Source organism: Hydra viridissima, unplaced genomic scaffold (assembly GCF_058129835.1).
Source record: "Hydra viridissima isolate aposymbiotic clone 2 unplaced genomic scaffold, HvirCarnegie_v1 scaffold_16, whole genome shotgun sequence".
NCBI classification, from domain to species: domain Eukaryota; kingdom Metazoa; phylum Cnidaria; class Hydrozoa; order Anthoathecata; family Hydridae; genus Hydra; species Hydra viridissima.
In genome coordinates, this window is record NW_028324315.1 from 968,413 (window position 1) to 982,961 (window position 14,549).

General features: G+C 33.1%; 1 pseudogene; it reads left to right on the top strand.

The window, feature by feature from the left end:
- Positions 1 to 10,137: 10,137 nt before the first annotated feature.
- On the top strand, positions 10,138 to 10,287 carry LOC149877225 (5.8S ribosomal RNA; annotated as a pseudogene).
- Positions 10,288 to 14,549: the final 4,262 nt, after the last annotated feature.

Below are 14,549 nucleotides of genomic sequence, written 5' to 3' on the forward strand. Positions count from 1 at the left end.
CATTAAACTTTTAAACAGCAGTACTAATTAATAAGGCTGTAAAGTAGCCGTTGCTAAATATATCTTTACTGCTGCTAGGGTATTTTTTTAAGTTAAAAAGTTGGCAAAATAAGGCTACTTCTAGGACTTCTGCAGGCTTTTTATCACCCGAGTACATGGATTTTTTTTCAAATATTGGAAGATGCATATTTAAGGAAAATAAATAACTTATACTGTTCATGGTGGACTTAAGGTCACGGCTGTTATGGGTAATCTATCAAAGTGCGTTGAACGCAAAAAGTGATTTTTGGCAGGTTACTCCTTCCCAGGTCCTTGCATGCACATGGTTTTTGTTCCAAAAAATCAATCTATGTCTCAGTGTATTTTAAAAACACCTAAAAAAACTATGTGCAAGTATTGGCCTTAAGAGATATTAGAGCTCAAAGTTAGGGTAAAATTTTAAATGTTGTGGTTTCGGACCACGATTTCTAGACTACTAAAAATGTAATCATGTTAAATTTTTACTTTTACTGCAGAAATCTACCCAGATTAGTAAAAAAGTTAAAAAGAAATGTTTATGTCATATTAATGTTGCTAAAACTACTCCTCAAAGTAGCAATTGCACTCCATGCGCAAAATTTTCTCAAAACGGGCCAAATATTGGGACCCAATATCTCCGAAATTAATAAATACTTTAGAAAAAAAAATACCAGTGGCATACTTTCATTGTCTTTTACAAAATATCTAAAAATGAGTACAATTTGAAGACATCACTTCCAGACTTAGCATATCATATTGTTTATAAACAAATGTTGCAGACCGGAAAAAAAAAAATGTTATCACCGAGAACAAACAAGACAAAAAAGCTTGAGAACATTCATTAACGGCGTTGAGTAAAGCGCCAATAATTTCAGAAAAACCCTTCTATAAAAGAAATAGAAGGCTATGATAAAAATTCTAAGACGACTAGGTACAAAGATACCAACTTCTATTAACACCTCCTCCCCTTTCCTATTCCACCCCCCTAAAAAACCTAATTAAGTTTTTAAAAGTATGTCTATTCGTTAAAATTATTTCAACATCTGAACAAAAAATTCATTCTTAGTCTGATACTGAAAGCCGCGCGCTTTGTTAGGTTTAATAACTTTGTTTATGCCCGCGCAATTCAAATCGACGCATATTATTAGTCTAAATTAAATAAACCTTGAAACAGTCGCGTCTGGTTAACCGAAATTTTTTTCATTTACTGGCAGTCACATGATTTTTAAAAATGCTTTTAAAATAAAAATGTGCACCTCAAAAATAAAATGTTAAAAAAATATAAAACTATAATTTTTTGTTGCTGCATAAATAATTTCTTTTCGAAATCCCTCTTCTCAGGCCTGGGGTAACTGCTCCATCAGCCCCATGGACATTCTGACTCTGATAACAAAGCACCACGTAAATATGTTGTACACTAGTGGCCATAGGAATAGACACCCCTGTAATTTTCATTATTTTTCTTAGAAAAGTTGACATATCATGCATTTGGTGGATTTAATTATTTTAATATTCAAACCACGTCATCTATTATTTGGCTTACAGGAAATCGGAAATTTTAATTGTTTATATCAATTTTAAACATAACTATGGGTTATTATTGTTAATTGGTGTCAAAAATAAGTAATTGCTCTGCTAATGGGTTTCTCTAGTAAAAGGTGAATATCTCATTTTTGTGCTTTTGTTAAAATTGGTCTATTTATTGTAATGACTAATAGTTAATTACGTTATTAATTAACATTTTTATGCATAAATCTTTTAAGCTATAAATACAAGATCATTGTTTTGTAGTCATTTAGTTGAGTTTCAACAATTGCTGGTGAAAAGTCGACAGTGCTCTTGAAGATTTAGTATGTTTTTTAAAATTGTACTTTTATTTACAATGGCGAATGGATATTGGTCACCTACAAAGCAATGCAAAGCTGTTACATTACGTGGAGAAGGTTATTCGTACATGGAAACCGCCAAAAAGTTGGGAAATGGAGCAACAAAATCTGGAGTGAGGAAGGTGTGCAAAAGGTTTAAAGCAACCAATACCTTCAAAAGTATGCCAAAAAATGGAAAAACTAAGAAGACAACTACCAACGATGACAGGATGATAATGAGGCTTGCACTTAAGAACCGAAGAGCAACTTCAGCTGAAATTAAAAATGATTTAGAGGCCGCCGGAGTTTCGGTTAGTTCAAGAACAATTCGCCGAAGGCATTTTGAAAATGGTTTAAAAGCAAGAAGAACCAGAAAAAAACCATATTTAAACTAAAAACAACGAAAGAATCGTTTGATTTGGGCAAAAGAACACAAGGAGTGGACAAAGGAAGACTGGGCAAGAGTTATTTGGACTAATGAAACAAAATTTCCATTTTTGGAAGTGATGGAATCAATTATGTGAAAAGAAGGCCCAGTGAAGATCTTTTACCTGAGTGCACATTGGTTACAATGAAGCATCCCATAAGTGTAATGGTGTGGGGATGCATGACCAGAGATGCTGTGGGTCGTATCTACATTGTGGATGGTATTTTAAACGCTAAAATATATTAAGAAAACATATTAGAAGCCAAACTACTCCCATCGATTGATGATTTGTTTGAGGGCAAAACAGAAACCTGTGTGTTCCAGCAGGACAGTTCTATATGCCACACCGCGAAAACTGTCAAAAATTGGTTTAAAGCCAAAAATATAAACGTTTTGAAGTGGCCTGAAAACAGTCCGGACCTGAATCCGATAGAAAACCTGTGGTCTCGACTGAAAAAACTTGTAAGGAAAGAAAAACCTGGGAACAAGCGACAATTAATAGAGACCATAATCAAATCCTGGTTTCACGTGATCAGCACTGAAGATTTGGGCAATTTAGTGGACTCAATGCCTCGTAGGATTGCGGCAGTAATAAAAAATAATAGATATTCAACAAAATATTAAGTTTTTTTTTATAAGTCATTTTTTTAATAACGTGTTGTAAGCTGTAAAACGTAAATTTACCATAATTTGCCACTTTGTCATTAAATTGTTATACTTTTATATCAAAATTGTGAGTTTTAATCAAAGTTTTAGTTTTTTTTAATCTAAACACATCAAAAAGTAATAATCAATATAGAAAACCGCTTAAATATGGTTATTTTCTTTTAAAAAACACACTAAAGTGAAGTTTACATATATTTTGAAGGGGTGTCCATTCCTATGGCCACTAGTGTAATTAATTTTGTTGCTTTGTAGAGTTGTTGAAGTACAATTTGTTTTTAAATAGTCATTTCAAAAAGTTATTGATCTTTTTTAATACTTTTTATCTTTTCTTTAATATTTTATCTTTTCTTAGAATGAGTTTTGTAATCTCTTCTTAATGCAGTTGATAATAATTTGTTTAAATATTTTACGCGAATCTTATTGGTGCATCTTCAGAAAACTTTGATGGATTAGACGTGATTTTAGTTCATTAATTTACAAGACATTAATTTACAAGTCATTAATTTACAAGTCATTAATTTACAAGACATTTATTTAAAAGTCATTAAATTACAAGTCATTAATTTACAAGTCATAAAATTACAAATCATTAATTTACAAGTCATTAATTTACAAGTCATGCTCGTAAAATAATCATCCTAAAATTCTTAATATTAGAAGTCTCAAATGCTTGCTCTTAATTAACGACAAAAGATTTTTTGAAACTTAAAAAAAAAATTTTTTAAGTTATTCAATTGCCGAAAATTGTAGAGCAACTTTTTCGAAAGCCAGAATCTTGTTGAAAGGTCTGCGGTTTGAAACAAGTTCTGCTCCAACTTGTGATGACAAATCATTCACTCTATCTTTCCGTTTATTGAACGATTCCTTTACGATGAAAAGTTTTGGTCAATAATCAGAATAATCAGTTATAAATATAACGTCATCTCATGTGCAGTAGTATAACTTATTTTGTGCCCATAACTTACTGTTTCGTACGTGTTTATTCAAAATTTTGTGTCGATAACTCGTTTATTCCGTCCTTTTTATATTGTAGTGGTTACAACATGTATGGCTACTTCATATGCCACCAAACGTCGAAGAGTTAGACAGCAAGTAGAAAGAGATATTGCATTTATATTTGGCAAACACTATGAGAATGACTCGGCTATTTCTAATAAAATTGATGATCATGTTATTCAGTTTGTTTGCTGTATTTTACTTGGTGAAAATAATGATGATGAGGATAATTACAGTGATGGTTAGAACAATAAAGAAGATTGATGGGCTCAGAGCATTTCTAATACATTTGATAATGGCATTGACAAACTGAATTACAATGAAATGATGGTTTTTTGTAATTTTTATTTATTTATTTTTTTGGTTACTTTTTTTAAATTTTTTTCTATTAACTTTTCTCTTAAGTGTAAATAGTAGATAATCTTTAGTGCATTTGTGGATTATATTGTGAGGTAATCGTATAATGTATGTATGGACTAATTCATTCCTGCGAAAACCTTCAGATTATATGGAGTTGACGACCTGAATCTGCAGGACTTCTTTTTTTTGGAGAGGTCTTTCAATTGTTTTTATAAATATAAAAGGTATCTTTTTATATATTATTCTCATTTTCTTAGTATAATGTTTTTTTTAAAAGATTATGATGTTTCGAAGGATTGTGCACATGTTTCGAAGGATGTGGATATGTTTTAACGTTCTTTAAAATGAAAGTACTCGAACTTAATTTTACTTCGTGTTTACTTTTTTTGCGCGCGATTTTTTCTGCTAATTTTAATATTGACTTGGTTTTCTAACATATGAGGCTACTGATAATGTCAAATTTAAAAATCAATAAAATTAACCTCTAAAAGCAACTATTATGTTTAAAGCTATTTTATATGTTGGTTTCTATGTGCGCGAGAGGTGTGCGAAATACTAATAGTATCTTGTTCTGATTTTTCATTTGAACAGTTTTCATTTTGACAAAAAGGCTTTCACTTCCAAGATAAATTTTAAGGGGTTGTGCCACCTTAAATAGTAAACAATCGGTAATATTATTAAGTGCATATTTCAATGCTTAACATCTTTAATCCACACAATTCTATACCCTATTTTGATGAATTCTAAATGTTTTTAAAGATCGATTTTTTTTTCGACAACTTTGCTTTAAGATTTAAGAACGTTTTCTTAACATTGATTCATTCATTTTGATATTATTATTAATATTATTACTACTACTACTACTACTACTACTACTACTACTACTACTACTACTACTACTACTACTACTACTACTACTACTACTACTACTACTACTACTACTACTACTACTACTACTACTACTACTACTACTACTACTACTACTACTACTAAGAATAATAATAATAATAATAATAACAATAACAATAGTAATAATAATATTTTTAATATATAATAATAATAATATTAATAACAATAACAATCATAAAAATATTATTATTATTATTATTATTAATATTTTTATTATTATTCTTCTTATTATTATTATATTAATATTATTGTTATTATTATTAATATCATTACATCGTTTAGTTATACATTTTTTTATTGTCTTTTTGAATAGTTTAAAAAATTTTTTAACTTAAGATTTTACCAATGTTTAAATTTCCGCTTGAAGTATGTTGAATGGCAAATAAATTCTTTGAACTGAAGATTTCACCAATTCTTTTGCTTCTTTCCTTTTGTTTGCTGCTTGAGACTGCAAACTTATTTATTACATTTTTCATCTTGGGATGGCAAGATTCGGATCTCTGGTCATTAAACTGTCTAAGGGAGAGGGTGATCAGATCAACAAAAAATTCCAGGTGTGCAGCTACAGCATGTACCTTCCAGGCAACGGTAAGCTGTTTACCTTAAAACTAAATAAACATATTGTTAATATCTTTAACAATAACTTAGTTTGAAATTTTTTAAAAATAAAACATTTTACGGTAAATACAACAAATTACTCCTCTTCAATAAGTTTGCGCATCCTTGTAACTTTTTTTTTTTTTTTTTTAGTTTACAATTATTAATCGTAATATAACAATATAACATTATATAAACATGGTATCTGAAAAAAGATCCTGAAGATCTTGTCGCCAAACCCATATAAAGTATATCAAACGTGTATATATTGTGAGGGTGGCGTTTTCTCGTAACAATTTATTTATTTTAATGTTAATTTAATGTTTGTTATTGTTTAGTTAATGGAAGTAAGGGAAAGGGAAAAACTTTGGGTTATCTGGATTAGGTATGTGGAGGTTGGGATCGAGGTTAGTGGTCTGGGGAGCACTTGGTTAGGAAAAGGTTTCAAGTAATTATTATTATTTGGTATATATACTTATTTGGTTCAAGCTTTATGAGTAAAAAGATCTTTGAAAATCAACAATGGTTGTTCACTTTTACAACGAAACATAAAACATAAAATGTTATAGACATTAAGTTTGTAAACGTTAAGTGCTTTAACGTTTTTAAATAAAATATTTGAATGAGAAAAACGATTTTCAAAACATATTATACACATTGCGTGTTTCTGACGATGGTAAAGATTTCGCAACTTACTTTTAGAGGTACTTCCGCAAACAATATTTGCAAAATTTTATTAGCTATGAATAAATGAGAAGCAGAGTTGAATTAAATTTTGTTTAATTAGATAGTATCTGACTGTATATAGAATTCTAATACTTTGGTATTAGCTTTTTTAAACCAATTTTAGCTTTTGAATGCAGATGCCAAATATTGTTTATAATCAATTCTTCTACAGAAAATATTTTAATTTTTAAGAATTTGTTATTTGTTTTATCACGTTTAACTGTATGGTAAATTCGCTACTTTTTTGAATTATTATTAATGTTTTAAAAAGAAAAAAAAAAAAAAAAGTGAAAAGTTTTTTGTTACATAAAAAAAATTCACTTTGAAGTACCCACTGGTAAAGGATTAGGATTGGTACATTGAAGTCGGAAAGCAAATCTTTATTAGATAATCATTTTCCTGAAGTAGACTGGATGAAAGGATTCATGAGAAGACATCCATCACTTCACAAACCTAAACGCAAGCCAACCATGAGCAACTTGCCTCAATCAGGTTGATGCATCTGAAAACATCTGAAGCATTGCGAAAACATAAAATTCTAGCCAACCGCGTTTTTAATATAGATGAAATGGGAGTATTAACTATAGTGCAAACTCCTCAATTTCTCCTAAGGGAATAAAACTCATCCATTGCTCCTAAGGGAATAAAACAGTTCGTAAAAGCTGTATCTGCAGAACAATGAGAAATGATCATATTTTGTGCCATAGTTGGAGCAGCTAACAGCACATTCCCACCAGTTTTTATGTTTCCTTGAGTTCGCTTTAAAAAAGACTCTGTAAATGGAGCACCAGAGGGTAGATTAGGATTAGCAAACCCTTCTGCGGGTTTTTTTTACAATATGAAATAACTTTTTGTGTGCATTTTTTTCTTTTTCATATTTGCATTTTTTTGATATGTTTACAAAATATTTGGTTGGTTTTTAAATCTGTTTTAATTTTCAATCAATTTGCACGTTTTTTTTGATGAAATTTTTAAATGTATTAATGTAAACAAGTTGTGTACCAATGCTCCCCTAAATGGGTACAAATGCTCCTTATTTAAGGAAGTATTAGTACAAAAAAAAATATTTAAAAAATTCAAAAGTATTGTACTTAACCATTAATATTTCTGAATATGAGTAATATTAAATTATGTTAAAATGTTGTTAATCCATTTTTAAATAGCGAAAACTATTTATCGCTGTCGAGACTTTTCACAGTGCTTTTTCGGCGGCCGGTTCTCAATGCGTTGGTGTCGTGCAATTTAAGTGACTCAAGAGTCCAGAGGAAGTATTATTCGTCCTCTAAAATTGGCGTTGTACGTTGTATGGGCTTGCCAGAATGCGTTTAGCGGCGAGAGATCGAATAGATTCTCTTTTCTAGCGTGGTTCAGGTCAATTGTTCCTCATTTTTGTGAGTTTCGTGATGACGCCGCACCAAAAATTAGCCCTTGTTCCCTGTTAGAATTGCCTCTGACGGGCAAACTGAATGAGCTCAGAGAGCTGCACAAACGTTCGCGTTTACGACTACTCTGCTGTGGTTCGATGTTAAACACATGTCGGTTTACGGACGAATACGGCAAAACGAAGAGGCGCTCATGCACTTTTATTGTTTTGTCCGCTATTTGCTAAAGAGCGACAGCTTCGCCGCACGCTCTTGACAATAGATGCATCTAAAGGCGAGTCTGGGTATCCCGGACTTCTCAAAGGGCATCGTTATTCAACGATTAGGAGCCTCTAGAAGGATGGCTAAGTCAGACGACGGGATGGTCCGAGTGGTGGGTTAGGGGCTGGCACAGAAAAACAGAGTCTTGTGGAGTAGAGCTGGTCTGCAAGGGATAGACCTGGCGGCTGCAAGGAAGTACAGCAAAGTTAGAAGGGCGGATAACCTTGGTAAAATTATAAACTGCTCCGCTCTGACGACTATCGCAGTATCTAACTCGGTCAGCCAAGCCTGGATGATGGATACGAACTTGAAGTCAGGCAACAAGATTCTGATTTGGAAGGCCATGTTCGGCTCCATACCTACGAAGATCAACCAGACTCGAGACATGCCTAACCAGGCTCTCAAAAAATGTCGGAGCTGCGGAACAAAAGCAGAAAATGATTGTCACATCTTGGCTGGATGCCATACAAGTGGGGATGCGTTCTCCTGACGTCATAACGATAAACTCGCCAAAAAGCTCAGGCTCAGCGGTGGGCCAAGCAGGCGACTTTGGCGCGAGAGAACGTGTTTCGCAAATGGCAGGCATTACAAACCCGACATCGTTGTAAGAGATGGCAGTGTCATAACTGTCGACATCGAATTACGTATCCATACGAGCAGTTGGTGGATTATCTAAGCTCGCGCGAGGATGAGAAGGTTGCTAAATACGAGCCACTCAAGCGCGACAAAAGATGGGCTCGTGAAATCAAGGGTTCATTTAACACCGTTGCCGAAAGGATCGAAGTCGTTGGAATTACTATAGGGGCGATTGGGACGATCACGAGTTGGACCCTCCGGAAGCTCAGAGAGCTGAAGGTAGGTAGGATTGCAAGATCACTACAAATTATCGCAAGTGACTGCAGTGGGAGAGTTATACGTGGACATCTTTTGAGGTGAATACGTTGACTTGAACCTGCATAACTGGTACCATGGTTGACGATTTGTATATCAGAAAAGCAACTTGCTGCAAGGATGACGGCTATGAGAATAGCCCGATGTTTGTTTGTCAAGAGGGAGGGCGATGGCTAACGAAAATATCTTTCCGATTCTCGCAGCGGTATTCATGTCAAGATGATTAAAGCCATGCAAAGTTCGGTGAAAGGTTCTATCTATCTTGATTCTACAGGTGGTGGTATATGGCCGTTCTCAGTTGGTGGAGTGATTTGCCTGGATAATTCCATTAACGAACGAGAACTTAACCGGCTAAATAGTCAAGCGGTTTTCGCACCGTGTTTGACATCTTAGAGGGACTGTTGGTGTTTAACCAAAATCAGGAAGGCAATAATAGGTCTGTGATGCCCTTAGATGTTCTGGGCCGCACGCGCGCTACACTGTCGAATTCAGCGAGTCTTAACCTTGACCGAATGGTTTGGGTAATCTATTGAAAGCTCGACTTGATGGGGATTGATCCTTGCAATTATTTATCATGAACGAGGAATTCCTAGTAAGCGCCAGTCATCAGCTAGCGTTGATTAAGTTTCTTGCCCTTTGTACACACCGCTAATTGCTATTACCGATTGAATGGTTTAGTGAGATCTCCGGATCGGCATCTGCGCGATTTCACCGTTGTTGCTGGAGGCCGAGAAGTTACTCAAACTTGATCATTTAGAGGAAGTAAAAGTCGTAACAAGGTTTCCGTAGGTGAAACTGCGTAAGGATCATTACCAATCGCTTTTAAAACCCACCGTGAAAAGTTTCTAAGCGCGTGGGGAAACATATGTTCGCGATGAGGTCGTAGCCTTTTATAACGTAGCCTGTAAAAATAAGCTACGGTCTCGCGTGTGAACGTTTTTGTTTTATTTAAACAAACTTTTTTTGTTTCCTGCTATCCGGCTGTTTGCTTTGCCAAAATGCAAAAACAAACAAAACGGAATAAGCTTAAATACGTGACAACTTTTAACGGTGGATCACTAGGCTCGTGCATCGATGAAGAACGTAGCCAGTTGCAATAACTAGAGTGAATAATCTTATGCTTGTTAAAATCTCTCTGCGTCTTGCAACAGTTAGCACTTTCGTATAATCTTCGCTTTTGTGATTTTGTAACCCACTGTAGATGCATCCATGCTTACCACTACTTGCCATGGTTTCTTTGTTATAAATTCCACCATTGCATTGTTTGAATGCAGTGCTTCGATGCTCATTGGACCTTGATTGCATGTTTTCGTTCTTTTTATCGCCCTTTGTTTGTTCGTCGCTTGAGTTAAAAGTTGAGTTCAACGGATTCCTTTCAATGTATTTTTTCAACTTTTTGACAAGTTGCTACAGTCCCCATTCTTCCCATCCATTATCGTTTTGTGTGAGTATTTCAAAAACTAGTCCAAGTTTATCCATCAATGAGTACACGAATAATTGAGCCGTTTGCAGTTTCTGTATAGTTTTCAATGTTAGTACAGTTCTCGCAAGTTTATTGTAAAAGTCGTGAACTTCTCTGATCTTATGTGTGCTGTGTATAGCCGTCAATCCTTCCAAATCTTTAATCAATGCTTTGTGAACCCAAATATCTTTTCTGTAAATTTCTTGAAGTATGGAAATTGCTTCATCATATCCCTCCAATGAATGTGATAAACCAAGTATGTCCTCTCTGAGCTTTCCTTCGACGAGTTCCAGTAAGTAGTTGAATTTGCTGATGTTTGATATGTTTGAGCTGTCGACTTCTATGGTAAATTGATTCCAAAATCGTAACCAGTCTTTATAATCGCCATTAAACGTTGTGATTGTATACTTTTGAAGCTTGACGGTTTACTGAGAAGCTTCGCTTTCGTTTCCAAAAGATTTACGCAATACTACTTTCATTTTTAGTTTCTTTAGATACCGTTCTTCTTCGCTTTGATGTTTCCTCAATAAGGCTTGTTCTGCTTCTTTCTGAACCATTAACTGTTGTTCCATGATATGTTTACCATACTCGAATTTTCTGACTCATTCGTTTTTGTTTATCGAATCCAACTTCTCCACCATTTTGTTTTTAATTTCAATCGCTGCCTCTACTTCCATTACTGGTTTCGAAAGCCATTGTTCTACCGAATCGATGTTTTCGCCGGCGTCAAGCATTTTTCTGGTCAGCTCATCCTTTGCCATTTCAAACCTTCCCAATAAATTTGTCATTTTGTCCAGCGCCAAGATTATGCTTGGTTTGTCGCCATTAATTGTGTTGCGTTCTATGCTTTTAATGCTTTTTCTTATCATGTTGGTTTCTCTTGAGTAAGTTCGCTCTTGGTCAATTCTTTACTAACACGTAGGTTTCGTTCGTCCTGGCAGGGTCGCCACCATATAGTGTGAGGAATTATCAGACTTTCCCTAAGACACTAAAGAGTCTCTTTTTCTTTTTGAACTTGATAATATTTTTTACATCTGACTGCGAATCATACATTTTACAAACTATACTCCCCTTTTTTACAGTTTTACAAATGCGTCATTTTTACAGATTGAATACATTAAGACCGTAAATGCTTAACAACTACGTACATTAACACCCAAACACACATTTAACACTTTATATACTTTAACACCTACGCTAATTCCATCTTGAAGACGTTATTCACGACACCAATAACTGTATAAGGGCGATTCCATACTCAAGTGAGTTATTTTCAGAAAAATAAATTTAAATTATCATCAAAACTCAAGTTATCTTTGTGTTGCTTTATGTTTGAAGATTCTTTATTTTGTTTTGTTAACATTATATGTTTGTTTTGTATTTTTAATTGCGACTTAAAGATGTTAATCAATTTTTACAAATAAATTGTAAATAAGTTGCTTATTGATTAAAGCGTATAGCATTAAGAGGAATTTTTTTTTAAAAAATTAACTACCACAAATTTAATACTTCATATTTGAAGCTTAAAAATATAAATTACTGAAATAAGCTTCATTTTTTTGACAATATAAAATATTTGTTTTAGTTTTCCAACGATATGGCTGTCCCGTAAGTAACAAATATGTCATTTTTATCAAGTTTATGCTTAAAAAAAGTATCCAATAAGGGAAAGGATTATAACAATCACAATAAACTACTTTTTCTATATTTAAAATTAAAATCTGATAGTTGAAGCATTTTCTTAGAGCCTGCAGACAATGTTTATTTTGGTCCTGTAAGTAACGCCTAAATGTCCCTTTAGTAACGGCTCATTGCATAGTCTTTAAAGTATAAAACTTATCCGAAACACTTTGATATTTAAAAAATTCAAAATACAACGAACTGTTTACAAAACTATCTTTTTATGGATAGAAAATCTTATAGAAAGTATTTTGAACATTTATACAACTTATTGACAATCTTTATTTTCATTTCAGACCAAAATAAAAATTAGTGGCTTAAACTAATGCAGAAAGACAGGGTAATAGAGGCGATTGAATCCTATTTTAGCAAGGCAAAAAATAAAGAATATGTCAAGAAACACCGAGAAAAAAAAAGGGAAAAATACAGAAAGTTGCCAAAAGATAAAAAACATAAAACTGGTACAGAAAGAAAGATTAAAGAAAGGGAAAAAAAAGCTAATTGGAGAAAAGAAACTTCAAATAAAATTAATGAAACTAATTGCTACAGGCAGCCATATTGTACACGTTCTTCTCTGTCAAGAGCTACAAATAAAGTAAAAACAATGTTACCTAATATCCCCTCAAAGCAAAAAGCAGTCATTCTAAAATTAGCTGTTAAACTAAATTGCAAAATTGTAGAAAGTTCTATTGAGTAAAGAAGAGTAACTTTCTTAAATGAAGAAATCAAGCAAAAAGTCTTTGAATTTTATGAAAATGATGATATTAGCCGTATGTCTCCTGAGCAAATCTTAAAAGAGTTGCTATCAGAAATAATGGCAATAAAGAGCATATTCAAAAAAAGGCACATCTACATGAGCCTAAAGGAGACTCATGACTTGTTTATAGCAGAAAATGAAACTATCAAGATTAGTAGAAGTAAATTTGCAAGTTTAAGGCCATTACATGTTCTCTTTAGTCGACAAACAACAGCTAATTTATGTACGTACATCTATCATCAAAATGTAATTCTTTCACTAAAAAAGCTTTCTGTTTGCAGTACGAATATACCTGTTTATTTAACAAATTTGCAGACTCTTGCCTTCAATGCCTAGATGACCCAGCATCTTGGTTTAGTGAGTTTCAGCATGAAGAATGTGGTTTCAAAAAAAAGTTGCAGTGTGATAGTGATACTTCGGAAAACACTGTTGAGTGGAAACAGTGGCAAGATGATAATGGAAGGATAAAGCAATTAGTTCAAAGCACTTCAGTAGTGCACTTGTACGATCATCTGTGCTTATTGATGCCTAGCTTTTTAACTCACAATTTTGTTAAAAGACAACAGCAAAAAAGTTTAGAATCTGACAAAAAAAGCACAAAAGAAGTAAGTGGAATAGCGGTGATACATATGGATTACGCAGAAAATTACAAATGTTTTTCTCAAGATGAGGTTCAAAATGCACACTGGAATCAACAGCAGGTAACTATCTCTACTTCTGTGACTTGGTTTCAAAATACGAAAAACTGTCGCGCAATCGTTAGTGATTGTACTACTTATGATAAAGAAACATCATTAGTATATTTTGATAAATTAATTCAAAGCCTACCAAAGGATGTTTTTGTGTTAAGAGTTTGGACAAATGGTCCATCAAGCCAATTTAAGAACAGATTTATTATTGCATGTACTCAAAAGCTCCAAAAAATGTATGGGATTGCCATCAAATGGAACTATAGTGCAACTAGTCATGGAAAGGGACCTATAGATAGCTTAGGAGCAGTTTTTAAAAGAATTGCTTCTAATCAGGCTTTAACCAGAATGGCTATTATTAACAATGCTGAAGATTTTTATCACAGTTTTAAATACTTACCCAAACTTTCAAATTTCTTTAACTTTATTTGACCATATTCATGAAAGAAGCAGTGAACTAAATCTACAAGAGATATTTCAGAAATCAAATTATGTAAAAGGGATTTTCACTTTTCATTACTTTTCCTTTTTTGATGATTGCCTACAAACAAAACGATACTCCTCTGAGTCAGAAATATCAACTTTAAAAATCAAAGTTGAAAAAAAACAAAAAAAAAAAACAAAGTTTTTGGGAATGCAGATTTTTTTTGTAAATTTTTAACTAGTTTTTTGAATTTTAAAAAGTTTATAAAATTAGGATGCACATAAAATACGCAATTAAATAGGCTTTAGACTTAAATTTTACTTATTTTTAACAATTTCTTTAGAATACTACAGCTAATCCCAAAATTGGAGTGAAGAAGTATGTTACGAAAAAAATAATAAAGAAAAGTTATCTTTCTTGAAGCTTATGATGTATATAA